Below are 24193 nucleotides of genomic sequence, written 5' to 3' on the forward strand. Positions count from 1 at the left end.
GAACTCCTTAAGTGCCATCAGACATACCATCATCCCCTTAGCGGCGGAGCGTCAGTACTGCAACGACCAGGACTCTGGGGCGCTGCACCTTCATTACAGTCTTAGCGATAACCTACAGTTTTGTTTCACTTCATGGTAGGATCCTTGATGCAAATGTAATGCTTGAATTTCTTTTCTATGTTTATTGGCCGGGTTGTTACAGAGCGATCTTAAACTATTGTAGATCCTGCACCACCTGCCAGATAACCGCTCCCTCTAGTCATTTCCGAAGTTATATTTTATGAAATAGAAGACAAAGGAGGCAGAAAGCAGCCCCCTGGTATGTAAGCAAAAATGCTATCTTTATTCGGTCATCACATGAGGAACAGAGACATGGAGGAACGAGCGAGCAACAGCTGTTTCGAGTGAGTACACGCTTCTTCCTGCCCTCTCTTCTTCTGCCGGAAGAGGCGTGTACTCATATGAAACAGCAGTTGCTCGCTTGATCCTCCATGACTGTTCTTCTTGTGATGACTGAATAAAGTTGACATTTTTATTTATGTATCAGTGGTGAGTGCCTCTTTTTTCATCCTTCATTTTTCATCTCGTAAAATATACATTACACCAGAAAAGAAATTCAAGCAGGATCTGGTTTATCTCAACCTATTTGCTGTATCCGCTATCTGTTGTTTTGTGATGTAGATGTGTTAGCAGTGCCAGTGCTTTTTTTCTCTCCTTTTTTTTTTTTACTGTATATATTAAATTGCGTGTGCACCATGCGTACAACTGTTTACAGGAAAATCACAGCTGCTAATGAGTCTGGTTATACCTGTGATCTCTTCATGCATATTTTATCAGAAACACAATGCACCTACCTTTAGTTTTACAACACTTCTTTTCCAACCAAGAATTTCTTTTTTTTCTTTTTTTATGTTTTACATCAGCAAATTTTGTGCATTGTCTTATGTTAAAAAATGTTGTCTAATTGTAATAATTTAAAGCTAATAGCCAAATAGTGTTATTAGCAGTGTCAGTGCTAGTAGTTGTATTGGTAATTTGTTACATTCTTTTTTTCACTTGGTAGATAATAAGAAAAATTGAGCGAGTAAAGGAACCATTTATTGGTTAATAGGTTTTAAAGATGTCATTGGGCAATTTAAAAGAAATAAATTTGCAGCTTTAAATAAGAAATGGGTACTGTGTGGTAGGATATTGTATACTGAGCAGCATCTGATAAAAGAAGCTAAAATCAATGGGAGTCAATGGATGTGATACATATCTCCCTTGCTGTCAAGTGATAAGTTTCAGCAATGTAAGGAGCAACCAAAATGATTGATATCTAGGAACGATTGCAGGAAAAGATTACATGAGCAAATGTAACATTAGATCTGCATGGTGTCTTTCTGAAGTAATCATGGAGAAAAAAAAACATCTTTCTTATTGAAGACCATCCGTAACAGATTTTCCTTGCAGTGAAGCATTAAAGAGGATTAAGTAGCCCACACTCATTGTTTCCATAATGCTTTATGTCTGATTATGATATGATTCAATGATTTCCATGCAGTTCAGTGGGCATGTCTGAGCTTAAGATTGCACTATTTTAGCTGTCACACTTTGATGTATAATGTATATTCTAAATGAGAAAAGTCTGAATTTTTATTATTTTGGACACTTGGGATACCTTTTTTTTAATCTTGTAGTGATAAAATATTATTTTAAACATACATACAATGCATTTATTTAATAATGATTATTTTAATGATTAAATCAATTATTATCCCTATTATTTACTACTTTGGCATGACTCTTTCTTGCTATGTATGCTACAGAATTTATGCCTATACAACTGTTCGATGCATGTTTTTTTTGAGCACTTCCAAACTTTACATTATTCATTACCTAAATATATTCTTCGACTGTCTTGCCCCTTGAATTTATTTACATAAATCAAAAGTTTGACATATATTTCTTGACCAAAAGACGGGATTAAAAACTTATTATCATACTCAACTTTTACCTCCTGATGATAGTACAGTAATGTAAGATAATGTAGCAAGATCTGTAAGCATTTCAGATAAGCATTGCATCTAATTTAGCATTTTTAGGGCTAATTCACAATACCGTATTTTCTGTCCGTGTATTAAACAATGAACTGCACGCAAAGTAATATTATTTAATGGACCAGTGCAGAGGAACAATTTTATTCACTGACCGAATCTCTGCATGTGAAAAAAAAATCGCAGCATACACTAGTTTCTTACGTAAACCCATTCAAGACTGTGAGTGCTCAAAAAATCGAATGCTATGCACATAGCATTCATTTTTTATGGATACTTTGCAGTCAGTGATGGGCGAACCCCTGGATGTACAGGTCCAGCGGGTTCATCTGACAATTTAAAAAAGTTAAATTTGAGTACTTGAACAGTACTCAAACCCAGAGCCCATTCAGATGAATGGGAGGCCCAAACATCCATTGTTTTCCACACTCTCATCTGCATGAAACGGGTGGCAAACACGGACTCTGATCTTCAGTAAGATTATTAACGGTGGTCAGAGAGCTGCGGATGCCATGCTGTCAGATGACAGCGTGAGCCAACAGCTATGATCCGAGGTAAAAAGTTTATCTCTCATCACAGAGGCGTCGGATGATGTGAGTACTACTCACTTACAGGGCCATGAGTTCAACAGGGTTCAGCTATAAACTACAGTGAACTTTACACAGTGACTGGAATGATTACGCTCCTGTAGTGTGTGCTGGCTGGCGGGGAGAGCCTGACTGCTGTCCAAATCATCTGACTCATTATGAGACAGTATGAATTAGCTGCACTTCCAACAGGTGAGGAATACAGTTGATTATTATTTTTCTCTTTTTACAGGGGACATGGGCACTGGTGGATTAAGCATAAGGTGAGTAGTTTTGTCATTTATTATTTTCTGCTTTTTTAAAGGGGACAAGGGCTTTAATAGAATGGAGTAAGGTGAATATAACTTAGTTATTTTTAAATAAATTTGTAAAGCATGGTGCGGATTTTTATTTCAAATAAAGGACTTTATTCTGAGTCTTATTTTATCAACAATATGATTATGGAGTTAGTAACGTAGAAGTGTCTTATAGACACTTCTCCATTACTTACCTATGGTCTTGGTGTCACCTGACAATACAAAGGCGACATCAACCACGCAAATATTAAGTCCACTTGCACTGCAACAGCGCAAATGGAAAGATCCAGCAAAAGCATCAGAATTGGAACATCAAATAGTTGTTGTTTATCTGGGCTGGCTGCAGGCTGTTATTTTTAGGCTGGGGCAGGCAATATCCATGGCCCCTTACCAGCCTGAGAATACCAGCCCCCCATTTGTCTGTTTTAGCAAGGGTGGGTGTTAAAAATGGGGGGGCACAAAGCCATTTTTTTAAATTCTTTATTTAAATAATTTTTAAAAAAGAACCACTCTATTCTTGATACCCAGCCATAATAAAGCTGACAGCTGAGGCTTAAAGCCTGCAGCTGTCAGTTTTGCCATGCTGGTTACCAAAAATAGAGCAGACCCCGCAATCTTTTTTTCAATCTATTTATTTATTGGGAAGGCACCAGCTGATGAACACTCCCATCAGCAGCATCTGCTCTCGTTGTTATCAGTGACAACAGTCATATGCTGATGGGAGTAGTACTCCCATCAGCCAACGCCTCTGTGACTGGAGGTAAACTTTTTAATGCAGGTCATAGCTGCTGGCAATCTGATCAGTGGTAATAATCTTACCACCAATCAAAGCCGCCGGTGTTTCTCTCACTGTCATGCAGATGACAGTGTGGGAAACATACGATGTTTGAGGTGCCAAACCTGCCGAGGTCCTTGCCGGAACAGTAGTTGTTTACTGTTTGGGTTCGCCCATCACTAATTGCAATTCTTTAATTTAGGAAAATGTAAAATAATCTTATTATTAGCTGCTGCAGTAAAAATGGATGGTGTATGTACTGCAATCAGATGAGAAGAGAGTAAAAAATTGGCATACTTTTCTGCATGAAACTCGCAACTTTTTTTATACACTTGTGTGTACCTAGATATATAGTAGATGTCACAAGCCATTGTCCATTGCTGCAGCAGAGAACATCATTTATAAACACAAGGGAGCCTATATCATAGTAAGCAATTATGTAAGAATTCTGGCAAAAATGTTGATGAATGTCACAATTTTTCTTTTCTCAATGCCGAGACGCTCAAAAAAAATTTAACATTTTGGTGGAAGTAGGGCAGAAAAGGGTTGGAACGGGGATGTGTCAACAAAGCTTGTCTAATTCATGACAAGCTGCGGTGTGAATTGCTCCAGAAATATTATTCCAGTCCTCAACTTGATTAACATAGTTGGGAGGTGCACGAATGGAAATTGCACAATTCGTAGGCACCTAATTATTTTAAAGACATGTACTCCTTAATGAATCATGAGCATCTGACTTCAACATTTCCCCTAATATAGACAAGTGTGAATGACTTTCATGAATTTCGGCCATAATGTTATGCAGTAAATAATATATTGATATTTTTTAAAAGGGTATTTAATAGTGTTGAGCATTCCGATGCTGCAAGTATCGGGTATCGGCCGATACTTGCTGTATCGGAATTCCGATACCGGGATTCCGATACTCTTGTGGTATCGGATATCGGGTATCGGAACAACATTAATGTTAAAATGTGTAAAATAGAGAATTAAAATAAAAAATATCGCTATACTCACCTGTCCGACGCAGCCGGGACCTCAGCGCAGGAACCGGCAGCGTTGTTTGTTTAAAATTCCCGCTTTTACATGGTTACGCGAAGTCCCGGCTTGTGATTGGTCAGGGCGGCCATGTTGCCGGGCCGCGGACCAATCACAGCAAGCCGTGACGAAAATACGTCACGGCTTGCTGTGATTGGTCCGCGTCCCGGCAACATGGCCGCCATTAACCAATCACAAGCCGTGACGTCACGGGAGGCTGGAAACGCGCTCATTTTAAAAAGGGCGCGTGTCCAGCCTCCCGTGACGTCACGGCTTGTGATTGGTTGCGTCGTGGTCAACCAATCACAAGCCGGGAGGCTGGACACGCGCCCATTTCAAAATGAGCGCGTCCAGCCTCCCGGCTTGTGATTGGTTGATCGCGGCGCAACCAATCACAAGCCGTGACGTCACGGGAGGCTGGACACGCGCCCATTTTAAAATGAGCGCGTGTCCAGCCTCCCGTGACGTCCCGGCTTGTGATTGGTCAGGGCGGCCATATTGCCGGGACGCGGACCAATCACAGCAAGCCGTGACGTAATTTCGTCACGGCTTGCTGTGATTGGTCCGCGTCCCGGCAACATGGCCGACCTGACCAATCACAAGCCGGGAATTCACGTAACCAAGTAATAGCGCGATTTTTAAACAAACAACGCTGCCGGTTCCCTCGCTGAAGTCCCGGCTGCGTCGGACAGGTGAGTATAGCGATATTTTTTATTTTAATTCTTTCTTTTACACATTTATATGGTTCCCAGGGCCTGAAGGAGAGTTTCCTCTCCTTCAGACCCTGGGAACCATCAGGGATACCGTCCGATACTTGAGTCCCATTGACTTGTATTGGTATCGGGTATCGGTATCGGATTGGATTCCGATACTGTGACGGTATCGGCCGATACTTTCCGATACCGATACTTTCAAGTATCGGACGGTATCGCTCAACACTAGTATTTAAGCATTTTGTGTTATACTTTAGTTCAGCATGGAAAGCTATGCAACTTTAAAAATCAGGAAACGGAAGAAGATCCAGCTCAACGATGTAGTGAAAAATCTATAACTTTATTCACTTCCAATATATCGTGTAAGGATAAAACATCAGCATGCAATAGAATTAAAAACAAGATCCAAGATCAACGCATTTCTGGTGGCACAGCACCCTTAATCATGATCATGTTCATGTTCCTTTTCCTGTTCGTCCACGCCTTGACACAGCGGTTCCGTGCTCCGAGTCCTTGGGAATGTCAGTATGGTGAGCTGGATTTTGTTTTTCTAACTTTAAAAATCACATTATTAGGAGATTTGTCTTCATTCCAGTAAAATCAAATGCATGTAAGTTACTTTCAAAAAGTAAGCAAATTGATCTCATTAAAGGGATTGTCATGAACTTTTATATTGATTGCCTATCCAAAAAACAGAACTTCTAATGAAAAATTCACTGTCGTAATGCAACTCACTAAATTGCTTGCAGAGTTAGGGTACTGTCACACAGTGGCACTTTGATCGCTCCGACGGCACGATCCGTGACGTTGCAGCGTCGCTTGATTATCGCTCCAGCGTCGTAGACTGCGGTCACACTTTGCAATGTACGGCGCTGGAGCGATAATTTCATGATGTAGTTGCGATGTAAAAGTCATACGGGACATTGGGAATATCGTGCACACCTTTGTTACACGCTGCGATCATGCCGCCACAGCAGGACACTTGACGACGAAATAAAGTTTCAAACGATCTGCTACGACGTACGATTCTCAGCGGGGTCCCTGATCGCAGTAGCGTGTCAGACACAGCGATATCGTAACTATATCGCTGGAACGTCACGGATCGTGCCGTTGTAGCGACCAAAGTGCCACTGTGTGACAGTACCCTTAGACAAAGGAACATTTCTTCTGCTGGGTTATTTAAATCACAGCATAAACCAGTGCAAAAATAAACATGGCCTTTCAGGCAAAACCAGGAAACAATAAGATAATGTGTAGCACAGGCCATATGTCTGTGGTAATCCGCCCCCTCAGAGTACAATCAACAGATTACAGCACAGTTACACATAAACACTTCTCTGGAGCTCTCTTGCTTCCAGACCCACAGACAGTAACAAAAAAACAGTGGCTGAACATTTAACTTTCCAAACCACACCCTTGGGGTGGAGATGTGGTGAGTAAAGAAGGGTGAACCTGAACAGTAAAGTTTGGCATCCGTACCGAACATCTACTGTTAGGGCCCGGTCACCGACCATGGACTTCACCAGGAAGTCTGTGTACTGTTCGGATTTGGCCCCCTGAGCACTGGGTGTTTGTTGAGTGAGACACGAAAGGTGGATGGTAACAATTGCTTTCGTTGTTTGGACCAGCCATAATGTAAGAAAACTGTTATTAGTGGCAGCATGCATTGGCTCATGGGGCAGTAGTCCCATCAACCAGAGCTGCGCACTCATGCTGTCTTTTGATAGCGTGGGAACCACGGCTGTCTGACAGGCAGTGATGATTTCACCGCCGATCAGAAGCAATGTTTGCCGTGCTGTTGTGCACATGACATGAATGGGGTCCGAGTACTGTTCTGGTACCCAAACCTGAACTTTCTGTAACTCTTTGGCTGAACCCGAACATCTAGGTGTTTGCTCATCTCTAGTGGTGAGTATCCGTCCCGCCCATCTCTTACAGCTACTCACAAAAAAGCCCAACCCTGTAATGACCGATTAATCCCTCTCAGCACATAGCATGCTGGAGAGAAACTTTTGGGTTTTCAGTTCACATCATGGAAGATAACAATTTTCATAATACATACAGTATCTCCTCTCACATACATTGCCAGTGACCCTGCCACAGGACTCATCTCTTGCTGGGCAGCACATGAGCTGACCTGTCACTAATCATAGCAGAATCGATTATGTTAATTATGATGAGGGCTGGTCAGCAAATCTATGTGCAGATGATTTCAATTGCCATTGTATGAATTAGGAGCTCTATTTAAATTTCTGCTAGCCTTTTCTCATTGTCATCTTTTTTATATCCTATAATGCAAACAATAATAGATTTACCTCTGGTACGGACTTGGATTGGGTCCTGTTTAATTTTACAATATTAAACCCTGCATACCATATATTGTGACTGGCTTACTGCTATTTTGCTATTTATTCACACTTAGCTTCCCCAACATGAACCCTGTTACTTTTGTCTCTGATTTTGTCATTTTCCCTATTTGCCGATTCTGACCAGGCTTATATAAGTCTTTTTCCTTAACTCATTCAACAGGCCAGCAGTTAGTCCATGGATGCAACCCATGCGCCTTTAGCAAAGGCCAGAACTCTTTATAGGGTTAAAAGGTGAACACCAAAGAGGATCTTGGGACCTAATAAATGGAGTGACATGCACAACGCTTATCTGTGGACTCCAATTCCCATAAAAACACACTATAGTAATAGCATGAAATAAGAAAAAAATGAAACACAAGGCAAAACAATTTTATAAGTTTCTAAGACACTTTTAGCAACATGAAAGAAAGTGGTCCTATTTATACGTGTGCTATTGTTTCAATTTAAATGCAGATTTTGTCCCTTTGTGGAAAAGGTGTAGGAACAGGAACAGGACATTTAAAATGTAATTTGCTGTGTAATTGCAATTTTCCTATAGGATAAATCTCATGTGCAGTATGTTCCTTTCAAGGAGGCAATGAAAGAATGTTACTGCATTAATTCCTGTTGAAGAGCGTTCCAAAAAAGCTTTTATTTTCTTGTTGGAATGTGTGTTGCTGTTTTGTGAATGTGAGATCATTTTTGGAAAGCCAAATTTAATTGCAATTTTTGGATGCCTTCATGCCTTGCTTTTTTCCATGCTGACCATTAATCAGGTAAAATCTCCAAATTGAATTTGGAGTCAGGTAGCATAGTATTTTAGAATAAAATAAATAAGTAATAAGAGACAGTTTGATTGTGCCTCCCTCCCTGACTTCCTCAACCCTGCTGTACTGTTAGGGTCTATTTGACCCCTCAAAAAGTTTGTGCAGCTGCAGATTATTTATTATGAGGATCTGCAAATCGTGGTTAGGTGTATTTGTTTATGGATAGGTGTTGTTATTATGAGTGTTGTTTTTTTTATTTCTTTGTATGAAATAGTGATTGTTGCATATGCACTGTTCTGTAATGCTTTATACAGGTCTTCCATCATATTTTCAGTCACATAAACAATTTATGATATCATTGTGGATTATTTAATGCATCTACTATTGTTTATTAATTTCTCCAGCTTCTATCGGTCCATGAGCTCGATACATTTGAAAGGTACTGTAGATGGATGGACTTAGTACAGGTCTGTGCAGATCTGATTCGCTGTAGCATACAAGCTCTTATTGTTGCTACACTGCTGCAATTTTACTATTATCGTTGTTGTTTATTTATATACTGCTATTTAATTCCACAACCCTGACTTTACCTGGTGAAAGTCACGAGTGTCCATTATTCGGAAAGTTGGATAAAAAGTATTTCAATAGAAAACAATATCATATACAGGCACATTAATGATATGAGCAGACAAAGATCAAACCTTCCTGAAAAGGTTGTCTTCTTTGGAAAAGCCTTTCTTATTGCCAGAGTCCATTAACAATAAACTCTTCACATAGTGTGTCGCTGGTTGATCTCCCAGTACTGTATGTAGCTGTAATCTGTGAAGAAACTTTGCAGTATTTTATTTGCCTGCAGGACCACCACAGAGGAAATTAATCATTTCATAATGAACATTTAAATGTTAGGAATCCATCAGCTCGATGGACAGACTTTACACTGCCTATTCTGCTCAGCAGGTCCCATTAGAACCCTCGCTTTTACTCCTACACCCCAATAGAGGAATTTAGCCTTCGCTGCAGACCTCCTGTGAGATAACATAAATGTGACAGGCTCTAGACTAGGAAGTTAGGCAAAAATATAGGCATTTAGAGATAGTAGGATGCCTTTATATTTAATATTACATATGCCTACTCTAAAAGCCCACATGATTTATAGCCAGTGTGTAGGCAAGGGTGGATTAAGGGTAGCTAGGGCCCCGGGTTGTTCAGACACTGGCATCATTGGTTTTAGCATGTTCGTACTCGAAAACGGGAAAAAAATTCCAAGTGTGGAGAAATTGCAAGAAAAGTGCAATCCCATACTTGTTTTTTGCTTGGCTTTTGTTGCTAGGTTCACTAAATGCTAAAACTGATCTGCCATTATGATTCTATAGGTCATTATAAGTTCATAGACACCAAACATGTCTAGGTTCTTTTTTATCTAAGTAGTGAAAAAAAATCGACATTTTGCTTTAAAAAAAAAAATTGTGCCATTTTCCGAGACCCGTAGCATCTCCATTTTTCGTGATCTTGGGTTGGGCTAGGGCTTATTTTTTGCGTGCTGAGCTGACGTTTTTAATTATACCATTCTTGTGCAGATACAATCTTTTGATCGCCCGTTATTGTATTTTAATGCAACGTCGTGGCGAACAAAAAAAAAAGTAATTCTGGCATATTGATATTTTTTCTCGCTATGCTGTTTAGCGATCAGGTTAATCCTTTTTTAGTATGAGTGTAATTATAATACTAACAGCTATTTGTGATTTCACAGTTTGTAATTTATAGGTACACTTTTTATCAAAATTTCCATTTTATCAAAGTATTACACATGTTGTCTTCAAGAGGACCAGGAAAGGCTTAAAAATTTAAAAATAAATAATTATATCTATATATATAAGCGGCATCATGATTACTCTCTAATCCCACCCCCTGCACAGTAACTCTGCCCCCCACATCACCACACACAATCCTGCCCCCCACCCCATTACCACACACAATCCCGCCCCCCCACCACATTACCACATACAAACCCGCCCCCCCACCATATTACCACACATAAACCTGCCCCCACCACATTACCACACATAATCCTGCCCCCACCACATTACCACACATAATCCGGCCCCCCCACCACATTACCACACATAATCCCACTCCCCGCATTACCACACATAATCCCACCCCCACCACATTACCACACATAATCCCGCCCCCCCACCACATTACCACACATAATCCCGCCCCCCCACATTACCACACGAGGTTCCGTCCCCACACATTACCATACGAGGCTCCGTCCCCACACATTACCACACAAGGCTCCGTCCTCACACATTACCACACGACGTTCCATCCCCACACATTACCACACGAGGCTCCGTACCCACACATTACAACATGAGGCTCCGTCCCCACACATTACCACACGAGGCTCCGTCCCGCTCCATCCTCACATTACCACACGAGGCTCCATCCTCACACATTACCACATGAGGCTGCGTCCCCACACATTACCACATGAGACTCTGTCCCCACACATTACCACACGAGGCTCCGTACTCACACATTACCACATGAGGCTGCGTCCCCACACATTACCACATGAGGCTCCGTACTCACACATTACCACATGAGGCTGCGTCCCTCCACATTACCACACAAGGCTCCGTCCCCACACATTACCACACGAGGCTCCGTACTCACACATTACCACATGAGGCTGCGTCCCCACACATTACCACACGAGGCTCTGTCCCCACACATTACCACATGAGGCTCTGTCCCCACACATTACCACACGAGGCTGTGTCCCCACACATTACCACACAAATCCAGTTTGCTTTTGATTTTACACTGTGAATAAAATGTATTAGTAGTATTCTGATTTTGAATTATTATTATTGTTATTAACTTCATTTTAAGCTAATTTACCACCTGCGTAAGCGTTATTGAATGTTGTCATTATTTACTTTAGTGTAATCACTAGCAGCGTTAATTAGATAGCAATGAGCATGCCGAGCGTTAGCTGGCTGGAAACAGCTAGTATATATATATATATATATATATATATACTGACCTTTTCTACCAGGTAGTTTTGCCCCAGTCTGAAAGCCAAACATGCCAGATACTTGAAGAAACCAAAGATGTGGCCCAGTGAACACAGTACTGGTGACTTGGTGACTGGACCAAATAAATGACAGGACCACTGCGGTCTTGAATGTTGGCACTGGTGAGCATAACTTTTTTTTAACATGTATTTATTATATTTTGGGATCTGAAGAAACCTCAAAGTAAGAATAATGTTTATTTGATTTTTTATTGAGCAAAATTCCCAGCCAAATTACATTTGTCTATTGTGTCCTCAATCTGGAGATATCTCAGTGTTTAGTGTTTGCATTAAAAAAATACATTTCTATTTCTATTGCAATTTTAAAAAATTACTACAAAACGATGCAGCAAAAAAAATAAGAAAAGCAACATGGCCGAAACATGTGAATGCAGCCTTACAGTTTCTTCACTGTTTTATGGTTTTCTCTCCCAAACTCTATAACTGAGTTCTGAGTTGTGACGTTCTCTAACTATCCATATTCACATAGAATTACTGCTGTGTTTCTTGTTCCTGCTTACGTAAAGGCTATAATAGACCCTTCTTATTAGATATGATGTGATAGCTCCAAGGTATAATGAGAAGCCTATCCAACCACATGCAGGGTCATGTTAGCCTTCTCTAGCTGATCTTTTTTTTTCATTTTATTATATGGCTTCAGTCATTTTTGAAGTCTCCAGTTAAATTTAGCCAGGACCAGCAAAATTCTTAAAACTTTACACAAATTCAATTTGCATCACTTTCATTTGTTCATCTCGGCATACTATGCTTACAATGCACTAATCATGTATGAACTACTGTGGCTGACAAATTATGCATATTAGAGGTTTGTATAACCATATTTTGCTATTTTGTTGAATTATCTTGAATGTATTGATAATTGCATAGATGCATAGTATTGTAACAGTGATATATATCTTATTTAAATTGTGGATAACCTGTGAGAAGAATTGAGATTTTTTTTAATGATGTAATTTGGCATTGTTAACTATCTTTTTGTGTCTGATGGATTGTCCTTAAAGTGAGCTTTTACACTGTTTAATTAATATTATTCTAATTAATAGTCTGGTGCACAATTCATTTGTAGGCTAAGTTACATTTTAAAGGTATATAACCTGATTATTAGTATTAATACAGGATATGAGCAGATCTAACATAATTTGAATTTGCTTATTTGTGTGAATTTTTACTGAACAATTCGAATTGCAGAGAAGTCCGCAAATTCAACGACCCTTATTATGTTTTGAGATCAATCCAGACTCCCATAACATAAGAATAGTGATGAGTGAGTGTGCTCGTTACTCGAGTTTTCAGAGCATGTTTGGGTGTTCTCTGACTATTTTGGCGTACTCGTAGATTATGTTTTTGTCTCTGCAGCTGCATGATTTGCGGCTGCTAGACAGCCTGAACCTATGCAAGGATTGCCTGTTTGTTAAGGAATCCCAACATGTATTCATGTAAATCATGAAGCATGCCCAAATTACTCGTAGAACACCCCAGCATGCTCAGAAAACTCGAGTAACAAGCACACTTGCTCATCACTACATAATACATATTAAATGTTAAAATAAAAAATATTTATACTCATCTCACCTCTCATCTTTCCAGACGTGCCTGCTTTTACTTGCCCACTGTCTAGTCTTCCATTATGTTGCATATACAGCCTGGTGTTCAATCTAGGCTGGAGATTTTGGCCATGAGCAGATCCCAGAGTTAACTTCATATGTGCAATGATCACCAGGGCTCATGGCCAGAAGCCTCAGCCTAGAGTGAAAATCGGGCCAGAGATGCAGTGCTGGTCTCCTGACAGCAGGCAGGGAGCAGCAACAGTTGTTAGGTAAGTGGCCAGCAAGAGGTTAAAAATAAAAATAGATATACTTACCTTACAGCTCAACTATCTGGCCATTCCAGCTACTTCTTGTTCACTGTCTGGTCCTCTGCTGCAATGCATCCCTGTCCTGGTATTTAAGCTAGAACAGGGCTTCCAGACATGAGCAGGCACTGAAGTATGCATGGTAAACTCAGAATGCCTGCTTGTAGCCAAATACCTCTGCCTAGAGTGAATACCGGGCTAGAGTTATGATGCGACTGAGGCACAGAGGACAAGACAGCAAGCAAGTAGCAACGGAGACCGCTGAAGAGGTGAGCAATGAGGTATGTTTATTTTTTACTATGTAAACTTTTGTCAGCCTTTTACTGTTGAGCAAGATAGTGTCCACAGACAGTGACATTCCATTTTGAAAATTCTCCATAATGTGGATTTTTGAAAAATTTGAATAGAATTTAAATCCACTCAAATAAATTAGTCTATTTCTAGTTAATACTACTATATTTGAAGGTTAATAAATATTTTGTCTACATAATGCAGAACAGTAATTTTCTCAAATGTCCGATAAAGATTATTTGCACACCTCAAAAAAATCATACTAAACAAAATCCCTTACACATTCATTAGTGTCAGTATTCCGAGTTTTCTAAGTCACCTTGTGAATGATTTTGCCCTTTGTTAAGATGGAGTTTGCTGTTTTTGTCTGCCCTACTTCCTGTTCGTTTGTTTAAAACCCGGGTCAGGTGTCAGCCTCTTTGCTGGAGTATTCTGATTCTGTTCTCCTTCAGCTCAGCTGCTCTGGACATTTCCTGCATTTGTAAGCTACACTCTCTAGGTTATCATTAGTCTGCTGACTTGGAACTTAACCCTCGGTTTAGTCCTTCTGGTAAGAACTGTGTTTTTGGAACTTTGTTTCGGGACTTGTTTCGGGACTGTGTGTTGCTACTTAATCCTTCATTTACTCCCCCCAGTGGGAGCTGTTGGAAACAACACCAGTATAATACTTTAATTTGAACCTGTTTCTGAACTTACCCGTGTTTATGCCACATCTGGGATCAACTTGTGAACTAGTTTCTGGACTTACCCGTGTTCATGCCACACCTGGGATGAACTTGTGGACTTGTTCTGGACTTCACTGTGTTTACTTCGTACCTGGATTTGACTCTTTCTGTGCCGACAGTGTTTGGATCTGCATCACATCACCTATCACACTCACCTTAGTGAGGACTCTGCCTTAAGAACTCCGCCGATTCGCTGTATATATTTCAAGGACTCGTTTCATTTCAGGACACTGTGGGTTATCAGTATATTGTTTTGGGTGTTATTGCTGTTGTACAATTACACTATTTGCACTAAAGAAACCCGTCAATGTCTGTTCATTGCCCCATGCTATCAGAATTCTTGAGTTCCTACAATAGTATTACGATCAGGGACAAAAAGGCATAAGCAATGGATTTGTTTTCTTAAAATGTATCTATATTTATAGCATCAATTAAAACAAAGTACCAATCAGCAATCATCTACTCATGTAGGCAAACCACAGAACCATACTATATTGGAGACCACTTAAATTAGTTCCACCTAAAGCATAAATCATAGTGCTAAGTTGGAGTGAACCATACTATTACGTAGTGACATACCCATGTGTGGCCCCGAACATTTTTTAAAGTACTTTGAACACACAGTTCAGCATTGTGAAGTGCAGATTGCCTAGCTATACTCAGTTATTATTATTATTTATTTATTTATATAGCACCATTAATTCCATGGTGCTGTACATGAGAAATGGGGTTACATACAGAGTTATAGATATTTTTTACAGTAAACAAATTTACAATGACAGACTGGTACAGAGGGGAGAGGACCCTGTGCTTGCGGACTTACATTCTATGGGATAATGGGGAAGAGACAGAAGTTCAGGGGTGCGGCAGCTCTGGTGGTGCTGAGGCAGCAGCTCGAGTGTTTGGTGAGGGGGCAGCTCGGGTGGTTGGTGAGGTGGCAGAATGGTTATTGCAGGCTGTAGGCTTTCCTGAAGAGATGGATTTTCAGGTTTCGTCTGAAGGATCCAGGGGTGGTGGATAATCAGATATGTTGAGGCACAGAATTGCAGAGGATGGGGGATTTTCAAGAGAAATCTTGGAGGTGGTTGTGTGAGGAATGAATTAGTGTGGAGGAGAGTGGGAGGTCTTGGGAGGATCAAAGATTACTTGAGGGAAGATATTGGGAGATTAGTTCAGAGATATAGGGAGCGGACAGGTTATGGATGGCTTTGTAGGTCAGTGTTAGTAGTTTGAACTGGATTCTTGGGGAATTTAGAGCCAGTGGAGGGATTTGCAGAGGGGAGAAACAGGGGAATAGCAAGGAGAGAGGTGGATTCGCCGGGCAGCCGAGTTGAGGACAGACTGGAGTGGTGCAAGAGAGTTAGCGGGGAGGCCACAGAGGAAGGTATTGCAGTAATCAAGGCGGGAAATTATGAGGGCATGCACAAGAGTTTTAGTAAATTGTGGGCTGAGGAAGGGATGGATTCTGGCAATATTTTTGAGTTGGAGGTGACAGGAGGTGGCAAGAGTTTGGACGTGCGGTTCGAAGGACAGGGCAGAGTTGAGAGTTTCCCCAAGGCAGCGGATTTCAGGTGCGGGAGAGAGCGTGATGCCGTTTACCATAATAGATAGATCAGGTAGGGGGATATGCGAGATGGGGAAAGATGATGAGTTCAGTTTTGTCTACATTGAGTTTCAGGAAGCGAGAGTTGAAGAAAGAGGATATAGCTGATAGACACTCCAGGATTCTGGACAGCAGAGAGGTGACATCTGGGCCAGAGAGGTAGATCTGAGTGTTGTCTGCATACAGGTGGTACTGGAAGCCATGGGACTTTATGTGTTGTTCTAGGCCAAGGGTATAAATGGAAAAAAGTAGGGGCCCTAGGACAGAGTCTTGAGGGACTCCAACAGAGAGAGGGCGGGATGAGGTGGTAGTGTAGGAGTGGGAAACGCTAAATGTGTGGTCGGAAAGGTATGAGGCAATCCAGGACAGTGCAAGGCCTTTGATGCCAAGGGAAGAAAGAATCTGTAGCAGTAGGCAGTGGTCAACTGTGTTGAAAGCAGAGGACAGGTCGAGAAGGAGGAGGATGGAGAACTGTCTGTTAGCTTTGGCTGTGAGTAAGTCATTAGTAATTTTGGTCAGAGCAGTTTTGGTGGAGTGATGGGGCATAAGCGAGATTGGAGGTTGTCAAGTAGAGAGTTATATGAGAGGTGGGAGGAAAGTAGCATGTCCATGATCAAGGAGTTTGGAAGCAAACGGGAGCAGTGATATGGAGCGATAGCTGGGCATAGCAGTTGGGTCAAGGTTAGGTTTCTTGAGGATGGTGGCATGTTTGAAGGCAGAGGGGAAGGTACTAGAAGATAGCGATAGATTGAAGAGATGGGTTAGGGCTGGAATGAGCATGTTAGTGAGGTTGGGGAGCAGGTGGAAAGGGATGGGGTCAAGTGCACAGGTGGTGAGGTGTGATTTGGAAAGGATGTGAGTAAGTTCTCCTTCAGTGATGTTGGAGAGTGAGGTTATTAGGGAAGGGTAGAGGTCTGGTATATGGATTGGTTGGGGAGGTGGAACAGTAAAGGCTTGCCTTGTTTGATCGATCTTGTTTTTGAAGTAGGTGGCAAAGTCCTCGTAAGAGATGAGGGGAGTTGGAGGTGGCAGTGGTGGTCGGAGGAGAGTGTTAAATGTGCTGAACAGTTGTTTCGGGTTGTAGGATAATGAAGATAAAAGGTTTGTGAAATAGGCCTGTTTAGCATAAGTGAGGGGCTAGTTTGAAGGCAAGTGTAGCTTGTTTGAACGCAGTGAAGTCATCTGGCAGGCGTGTTTTCTTCCAACGCCGCTCCGCGGCCCTGGATGCTTGTTGGAGTTTTTTGGTGAGATTGTTATGCCAGGGTTGCCTATTGATTTGTCGCACTTTGCCATGCATGAGAGGGGCAACTGAGTCCATGGCTGATGTGAGGGTGGAGTTATAGAAAGTGGAGGCCCTGTCCGTGTTGAGGAGTGAAGATATGGAGGACAGGGGTAGAAGAGAGTCTGAGAGTCTGTGAATGTCTAGGCGTGCAAGATTTCTACGAGGATGTGGTAGTGGCTGGACATGGGGAGTGGGTGAGGAGAACAAGGATGAGAAGGTGAGTAGATGGTGGTCAGACGATGAAGGATGAAGTAAGGGCCATGAGCTTGGAGCCTGCTGGCTGGCGGGTGTCAGCGGGAATATTAAAGTTACCCATTATGATGGTGTGGAATGTCAGCAGAGAGAAAGTGAAAAAGCCAGGTGGAGAATTGGTCAATGAAGGCAGTGGCTGAGCCCGGTGGTCGGTATATGACAGCCATTTGGAGATTAGAGGGAGAGTAGATACGGTCAGAGTGAACCTCGAAAGAAGGGAGGATAAGGGAGGGTTGGGGATGGATGGGGTTGAAGTAGCAGTTTTTAGAAAGAAGGAAACCCACTCCTCCGCCATGTCTGTTGCCAGTGCGAGGAGTGTGGGTAAAGTGGAGGCCACCATAACTCAGCAGGGGAGACTGTGTCAGAGGGCATCAGCCAGGTCTCAGTGAGGGCCAGGAAGGAAAGGTTGCGGGAAGCAAAGAGATCGTGGATCACGTGGAACTTGCTGCAGACGGAGCGGGTATTCCAAAGTGCCCCAGAGATTGGAAGCAGGGGGTGGGGGTCAGTGGCACAGATTTTAAGTGTGAGGGGTTGCAGTAGTTTCTCTTAGTGTGAGAAGGATAGGGGTGAGAATTAGTGGGATGTATGAGGCGGGTGGCCTGGATTGGGGGGTATGTCACCATCAGTGAGAATGAGCAGAGAAAGGGAAAGCAGGTGGGAGAAGGAGAGCGATTGGCTTACATTATATTTTGGTAGGAAAGGTCTAAGGTTAAAGAGCAGGTCTGCAGATGAAGTGAGGTGGGGGTAGGAGAGAGTGGGAGGTAGTTATTTGGTTCGAGGGTGCAGCAGTTTGGATTTAGCGAAGGAGAGTGAGGATTAGTGGAGCAAAAACAGTGAGGGCAAATATGAGCATGGTTATAGAACAGAGGAAGAAAAGAAAGGCAAGTAGAATTAGAAGACAGTGATTAGTCTTACTGTCTGGACGGTTTCTGGACTATTTCTGGTATATTTCTGATGATACACTTAAAAAGATGTCACTTTAAATGATATCACATCTGACTAAAGTCAGATCTGACCAGCTTCATTCAACTTATATCATCCAAGTGTCCATGAAATGAAGCCAGGTGATGGAGGGGAAGAGGAAGGAGGTGAAGGACAGTTCACAGCAGGGAACAATTAACAGATTGCAGTTAAAAGAAACATTTGACTACCATCAAAGCTGAAGAAGGATAGAATAAGATGGTAGGATAGTGTTAGGTTCGAAGAGCATGAATATATCAATCTGCATGCAGGAAATTTGAAGTATGATACATGGAATCAAAGTCAGGGAAAAAGTAGTAGCGTACCAGTTAGAACAGAGGGAGAGAAGTACATGGGATTCAGGGGTGCAGTGGGTATTCCAGATTAGGCGATAGTTCAGACGTACTACTTAGAACAGAGAGAGAGAAGTACTTGGGATTCAGGGGTGCAGTGGATGTTCCAAATTAGGATATAGTTCAGATGTACCACTTAGAACAGAGGGAGAGAAGTACATGGGATTCAAGGGTGCAGTGGGTATTCCAGATTAGGAGATACTCAGCTGCCCAAAACATAAATAGAAAGAGTTTAAACTTACATTAGTAAATATCCTGGCTAGACATGTTCCTCAGCTACCCCGACAGCGCAGTTTTGCCTGACTGGCTTCCTCAATTCCCCTATAGCAGAGGAGTACGTCTAGCCAGGATATTTACCAATGTAAGTTTGACTTCTTTCTATTTATGTTTTGGGCAGCTGAGTATAGCTAGGCACTCTGCACTTCACAATGCTGAACTGTGTGTTCAAAGTACTTTAAAAACTTTTCGGGGCCACACATGGGTATGTCACCACATAATAATATGGTTCACTCCAACTTAGCACTATGCTGCATACTTTAGGTGGAACTAATTTAAGTGGTCTCCCATATAGTATGGTTCTGTGGTTTGCCTACATGTGTAGATGATTGCGTTTTTGTTGCCATTCATTACTTCTTCCTGGCTTTGTTACTGCTCCTGGCTGTATGTATTCAGAGAAATTTCCCTGCTGATTGCTACTTTGTTTTAATTGATGCTATAATTAAAGATACATTTTAAGAAAACGATTCCATTACTTATGCCTTTTTGTCCCTGATGAATGTATAAGGGATTTTGTTTAATATAATGCCGAACAGGACAGGGCTTTCAAAGTTACAGACACTTTTTTGCTAACTTCTCTCCTCTCTGGTCAAAACATGAATAGCTGCTTATGGGAACCAACTGTAGGAAATCAAATTTCCTAGCAAATTTTGTACAAATAGAATATCTAAGCAAAATATATGTCCCCCAAGCTATATATGTGTTATGCCGCTATCTCATACTTACCTGTCCGGCCGGCACACTCCCGATGCTCCTTCCTGCTCTCCTTCTTCTAACTTCTCCGCCGCTCATCCCTTCTGCGGTCCGCGCATGCACAGATGTGCTCCTCTCGTCGCCGAACCTTCTGGAAGGTCGTAACCCAGTGGCTCCACCTCCAATATGGTGGCGCCCATCGGGTACTTCTCCCCAGCGTCTGCCCTGCTTAGACTCCTTTGAGTCTATTGCATTTTGTGGCTTATAGCCAGCATCTCTGTAGGTTCTTTGGCTCCGGTCTCTGCATCCTTTGCTTTGACTCTTGCTTATCTCTGTTCACCATTCCTGCTGTACCTTCCAGTCCTGTGTTCCTGCCGTTCCTGTGTTCCTGCCGTTCCAGTCAGTCCTGTCGTTCCTGCCATGCCTTCCAGTCCTGTGTTCCTGCCGTTCCTGTGTTTTTGCCGTTCCTGTCAGTCCTGCCGTTCCTGCCAGTCCTGTGTTCCTGCCGTTCCTGCCAGTCCTGTGTTTCCTGCCGTGCATTCCAGTCCTGCCATTCTTGCCAGTCCTGTGTTTCCTGCCATACCTGCCAGTCCTGTGTGCCTGTCGTTCCAGCCAGTCCTGCGTTTCCGGTTGTACCTGCCAGTCCTGTGTTCCTGCCGTACCTACCAGTCCTGTGTTCCAGTCGTGTCCCGTCTAATGTGTGTTTCATCTTGCCAGTCAGTACTTTGTCTTTGCTGCCTCTGACCGTCTTGTGCCTCTGCTATTTTGGTCTCCTCTGTAGCTCTGACCTTCCTCCATCCTCTGTTCTCCCTTTGTCTTATCCTAGTCATCCCTTTGGCTCTGGCAGTTGCGGCTTCACCCTCCTTGGACCTGTCCCTAACGCTCCCTGTACAGGGGGTGGCACCATCTGGTCCGCTCGCCCTCGGGGGCTCTGAAGCCGTGACCCAGAGGGTCCACTTCTCTAGTCCTTATAATATGCTTTATTTGTGTGTTTATCAGAAATCACTCGCACACAATGTTTTAATTGTTTTTCTAAGCAAAGCAAAACTTAATAATAAAAAAACCCATCACATTGAGGATCTATCATATGCTAATAAACTAAAATGTTAATAAAAGAAAGTTTGTGACATGTGACTGGTCATGCTACATTTCACTTGTTTGTTTTTTTTGCTTTCAAAATTAAAATATAAAATAAAATTGAGTTTAAAAAATGTTATTAGTTGCTACAGTCAACATTGTTAAGTAAAAGTTGCGATCATAATTCTCTGTTATGACTTTCAAACAGAATGTTTGCCATTATTTTCAATATACAGTATATTACTTGGCTAAAAATAAACGATTAACCTGTATTTGCATATCTCAGAAACAGAAATACAAAACATGGGCAAAATATCAACTCCAAAGAAGAAAACTTGACCACGTTTCGAAGTCAGATTCACATGTTTCAAATTATAAATCTGAAAGCTTTAACACGCTTTAAAGATTGGTATGCCAATAAATCTAATTTCCATATCAATGCCAGCCAGACGATTCTAATTTTACAATCAATTCTGCAATACATACATTATGTGGATATCCACAATACTATAATGAGATAGTCCAACTTCTAAATCAGTAGCCTTCAGTAAACTAGGAAAATAAATATGTAAATAATCTTCATTGGAATAAATTTGCTGGCAGAATAATAATTTGATCACTTAGAATGAAAACATAGCTTTCAGGTTTTTAGGATTCGGTAAATGATTGTCTTGTATATTTTAAGATTATGCTCTATGTGTCACTGAGTACATTTCTAAAATCAAAGTAAAAGGGAATTTTAATTAGTATTTAACTTGGAAAGCTGCTAAGTCTAAAAAAAATCTAGTGATGGTATTCACAGTTGTTCAGAAGTCGCCACTGTAAAGTGTGATATTTCTCATATATCGATAAATGTGTATATACTGCGTAATAATTTTTTTTTATACTGAAGCATTGATCTTGTATAAATCAGGAAATAGCTACATGAATGGACAACAACTACGATCATTAGAAGGGTAAATACACATGCAAATCCATGATTGGCTGTCGAACAATAGACACGGTGATAATAAGATAGTGACATGATGCTTATTATTCACTATTGAATTAAAACGGTAAACAGGTTTCTAAAAAGGGGTAATTTTTTTTCTAAATAGCATTACCTTTTTGAGGGGATTATGCCTTGTATTGCAGCCCACCACATTTTAAAGTGTACCAAAGCTGTCATGTATGTATACATAAGATGAAACACTGTTTCTGGTCACTGTATGATTAGCATCTGACATTTTCTGCAGTTAAAGGAAAGGTGCCGCAATTTTGTTTTTGTATTAAAAATGATTGTTTATATAAACAATTATCTTTAATACAAAATTATTTTTTTTAACCTTAATATCTTTTTTATTATTAATAATTTTTGCAGCCACTGGGCGCCGCCATTTTGCTTTGCAGGAGTGTAAGGGTACCGTCACACATTGAAATTTTAATCGCTGCGACGGCACGATTCGTGACGTCGCAGCGTCGTATAATCATCGCTCCAGCATCGTAGACTGCGGTCACACGTTGCAATCACGGCGCTGGAGCGATGCCGAAGTCCCCGGGTAACCAGGGTAAACATCGGGTAACTAAGCGCAGGGCCGCGCTTAGTAACCCGATGTTTACCCTGGTTACCAGCGTAAACGTAAAAAAACAAACAGTACATACTCACCCGTCGGTGTCCTTCAGGTCCCTTGCCGTCTGCTTCCTGCTCTGAGTGCAGCCGCACAGTGAGAGCAGATCGCAGCACCGCTGCGCTCTGCTCTCACTTTCCGGCCGGCACTAGTCAGAGCAGGAAGCAGACGGCAAGGGACCTGAAGGACACCGACGGGTGAGTATGTACGGTTTGTTTTTTTACGTTTACGCTTGTAACCAGGGTAAACATCGGGTTACTAAGCGCGGCCCTGCGCTTAGTTACCCGATGTTTACCCTGGTTACAAGCGAAGACATCGCTGGATCGCTGTCACACACAACGATCCAGCGATGTCAGCGGGTGATCAAGCGACGAAAGAAAGTTCCAAACGATCTGCTACGACGTACGATTATCAGCAGGGTGTCTGATCGCAGTAGCGTGTCAGACACAGCGATATCGTAACGATATCGCTAGAACGTCATGAATCGTAACGTCGTAGCGATGGAAATTTCAATGTGTGACGGTACCCTAAGAGTCCCAGCACGACATTTACACTCTGCATTTACGGCAGCCCTGTGCATAGGACTCAGCAGTCGGGAGCCGACCGCGTTATCTCCTGCTCTGATCTGGCCACGCCCCCTGGGCTGTCTCCACATCACAGCAGAGGCAGGAGGTCGGCACCATGTTTCTTCAGCCCACAGTGTGTGAGCTCCACTGTGACTGAGAGCTGTGCTGTTGGAGGGGCAGCTCCAGCTGCCTCTCCTTTCACACTGTCAGCAGTCGGCCGTTCCCTGTCCTCTGCTGCCTGGTGCCCTGGCTCAATCTCTAGAATCGCTAGAGAGGGTGAAGTGCTGGGGTCTGATGTCCTCTATCAGGAGCTGCAGAGAGGTAACAGGGGGGGGAGGGGGAGAATCTCTGTGCTGCTCCGACCCGACCCTGCCTCTCACTGCAGCCACTGATCAAGGACATCAGACCGTGTATCTATCACTACACTGTGCTGAGCCATGTATCTAATCCTCTCCTGTATGATAGTCTGCTGTGCCATGTACCTAATCCTATCCTGTATGATACTGTCTGCTGTGCCCTGTACCTAATCCTCTCCTGTGTGATACTATGCTGAGCCGTGTATCTAATCCTATACTGTGTGATACTGTCTGCTGAGCCATGCATCTAATCCTATACTGTGATACTATGCTGAGCCATGTATCTAATCCTATACTGTGTGATACTGTCTGCTGAGCCATGCATCTAATTTTATACTGTGATACTATGCTGAGCCATGCATCTAATTCTATCCTGTGTGATACTGACTGCTGAGCCGTGTATCTAATCCTCTCCTGTGTGATACTATGCTGAGCCGTGTATCTAATCCTATACTGTGTGATACTGTCTGCTGAGCCATGCATCTAATCCTATACTGTGATACTATGCTGAGCCATGCATCTAATTCTATCCTGTGTGATACTGACTGCTGAGCCGTGTATCTAATCCTCTCCTGTGTGATACTGACTGCTGAGCCGTGTATCTAATCCTCTCCTGTGTGATACTGACTGCTGA

The 24193-nt window shown here is 42.1% G+C and overlaps 1 protein-coding gene and 1 long non-coding RNA gene across 2 annotated transcripts in view; one reads left to right on the forward strand and one right to left on the reverse strand.

Annotated features, from left to right (window-relative positions):
* CNTNAP2 (contactin associated protein 2) overlaps positions 1-24193 on the reverse strand; it is a 3158824-nt gene that overhangs the window by 702376 nt on the left and 2432255 nt on the right. The gene's annotated exons all lie outside the window — the stretch shown is intronic.
* Positions 548-6946, forward strand: LOC143782043 (uncharacterized). Its single transcript, XR_013216865.1, has 3 exons — positions 548-4528; positions 5675-6201; positions 6596-6946. It is a non-coding gene; the product is annotated as an uncharacterized LOC143782043 (long non-coding RNA).

This window comes from Ranitomeya variabilis, chromosome 6, assembly GCF_051348905.1.
Source record: "Ranitomeya variabilis isolate aRanVar5 chromosome 6, aRanVar5.hap1, whole genome shotgun sequence".
NCBI classification, from domain to species: Eukaryota; Metazoa; Chordata; class Amphibia; order Anura; family Dendrobatidae; genus Ranitomeya; species Ranitomeya variabilis.